Here is a 3,293-nt window from a genome sequence, read left to right on the forward strand (position 1 = left end):
TTTTCACCAACGCCCCTAACTCCCATTCATCAGGTTTTGCCTCTTCATACCGCAATCTACAAAATAATCTCGTAAGTAGTCTGGGAGTCACTTCATTTTCGGCCAGTATCACCTCAACAGTTATTCCAACATATTCAGGGGCTTTCCATCTCTTTAGTGTTTTGAGGATGGCTTTGACTTCAAATATACTGAATTCATTCATGGGCACATCAAGGTCTTCAGTAGCCTCATGTATATCAATCAAATTATTCCCTTCATATCTCCTATTCATAACTTCACTAAAGTGTTCCATCCATTGTCTTTCTTCATCTTCTGTTGCTATAACAGAGCCATCTCTCTTTTTGATGTGTATATGCTTCTTCTTCTTTGTCCTCATAGAGATTTCATTAATATTTCTATGAGCAATTCTTACACCATAGCCACTTCCTGAATTCATAGCTTTGTTAGCCTCATCTGCTTTATTGTCTAAATATTCTCTCCGGTCATTCCTGGCTTTTCTTTTGACCTCACTATCAATACAGGAATACTTAGCAGGCTCTACCTTGTAAATTTCATTACTTCCTTGAAAAATTTTAACAAATATTTTCTGTGTTTGTCTCCTTTTTATAGTATCCCATATATATATATATGTATATATATATATATATATATATATATACATATATATATATACTTGTATATATATATATACAAACATATATATATATATATATATATATGTGTGTGTATACAAACATATATATATACATATATATATATAAATAAACATATATATATATATATGTATATATATATATATATATATTTGTATATATATACTGTATATACATAAACATATATATTCATATATATGTATAAATATATATATATAAACATATATATATACATATATAAATATATATATATATATATATATACATATATATATATATATACAGTATATATATATATATATATATATAAATATATATATATATATACACACACACATATATATATATATATATATTATATATATATATATATATATATGTATGTATATATATATATATATATATACATATATATATGTATATATATATATATATATATATATACCCACACACTTACATACATGTAAAACACATATTCTTTTTCAGTAACTGCTGAATACTGGGTAGGAGCGCGCTCGTCGGAATGGTCAGACGGTCATCCAGTTGAGTCGAGCCACCTAGCACCCGACTCATTCCAGGACAATGCAGAATGCATGAAAATGATTGGAGCTGCCGGATTCCTTCTGGGGACAGAGTCCTGCTCAAGGAGACTCTACTATATATGCCAAGCATCTAGAATTAACGCCATAAACACGACGTCTGGGGGGCTCTCTCATCTCTGATATGTTTCGAAGGAGGAGGGGAGAAATGTAAACTAAGTTTAGGTCTAGGGTATTATTATTATTATTGTTATTATTATTATTATTATTATTATTATTATTATTATTATTATTATTATTATGATAATAATAATAACACTAATAATAATTATTATGATTACTATTATTATTATTATTATTACTATCATTATTACTACAGGTATTATTATTATTATTATTATTATTATTATTATTATTATTATTATAATAATAATAATTATTATTATTATTATTATTACTACTATTATTATTATTATTATTACTACTATTATTATTATTATTATTACTATCATTATTACTACAGGTATTATTATTATTATTATTATTATCATTATTATTATTATCGTTATAATTATTATTATTACTATTATTATTATTATTATCATTGTTGTTGGAAAAGCAGCCTACTATAAGCCCAAGGTCTCCAACAGGGGAAATAGCCCAGTAAGGAAAGGAAATAAGCAAACAGATAGAATAGTATGCCCGAGTGCACCCTCAAGCAAGAGAACTCTAACTCAAGACATTGGAAGACCATGGTAAAGAGGCTATGCCTCTACTCAAGTCTAGAGAACAATGTTTTGATTTTGGAGGATGTAATAAAGAAAAATTAAGATTTTCCATAAGTCTTTATTTCTTACAAAAATGATACATAAGACGTTTCAAATAAAGTATATTATAATAACTGTAATTGACAATATTTTTTATATATTATCCTAATATTCGTTTTTCCTTGTAATTTTGAAATTCCAAAAAAAGAAAAATTAAAAAAATGGAAGTCTCTAAAAAATTTATTTCATCCCTTTAGGAAGATTAGAGAGAGAGAGAGAGAGAGAGAGAGAGAGAGAGAGAGAGAGAGATTTTTCCCATCTTGAAAAGTAATATATTTAGAAAACAGACAATTAAATATTGATTTATAAAATCAGATGAATTAAATGGGAATAATAATACAATATCTTTACTGAATGTTTTATTCACGTCAGATATGAAAGTATTGATTCAAACATTTTACTATTATTTTCTGGTGTTGTTTCTCATATTTTGATTCCTCTTCCATGTGTTGTGTTTCATAACCTCATCATCATTAAGGGCTAGGTTTATCCGGGCAGTATTCCTTGATTGTTTCAAATAGTTTGGCAGAGCAATCAGTCGATTTAGCTATCTCCTGCCCCAATGCATGATTGGTCAGGTCACCAACCTACTGAATTGAGGTTGACAGCCAATTAAGATAGGCTATTGACTAGTTAAGGTAAGTGACTGGTCTGGTCAGGTTAACAGTCCATAGAACTGAGGTTGACAGCCAATTCAGGTAGGCTATTGGCTAGTCAAGGTAAGTGACTGGTCTGGTCAGGTTAACAGTCCACAAAACTGTGGTTGACAGCCAATTAAGATGGGCTATTGGCTAGTTAAGGTAAGTTACTGTTCTGGTCAGGTTAACAGCCCACAGAACTGAGGTTGACAGCCAATTCAGGTAGGCTATTGGCTAGTCAAGGTAAGTGACTGGTCTGGTCAGGTTAACAGCCCAAAGAACTGAGGTTGACACCCAATCAAGATAGGCCATTGGCTAGTCAAGGTAAGTGACTGGTCTGGTCAGGTTAACTGACCACAGAACTGAGGTTGACAGCCAACCAAGATAGACTATTAACTAGTTAAGGTAATTGACTGGTCTGGTAAGGTTAACAGCCCACAGAACTGAGGTTGAGAGCACAGCCCATAGAACTGAGGTTGAGAGCACAGCCCACAGAACTGAGGTTGAGAGCCAATCAAGATAGGTTATGGACTAGTCGAGGTAAGTGACTGCTCTGGTCAGGTTAGCAGCCCACAGAATTGTGGTTGACAGTCAATCAAGATAAGCTATGGACTAGTCAAGGTAAGTGACTGGTCT

This window comes from Palaemon carinicauda, chromosome 36 (genome assembly GCF_036898095.1).
Source record: "Palaemon carinicauda isolate YSFRI2023 chromosome 36, ASM3689809v2, whole genome shotgun sequence".
NCBI lineage: Eukaryota > Metazoa > Arthropoda > Malacostraca > Decapoda > Palaemonidae > Palaemon > Palaemon carinicauda.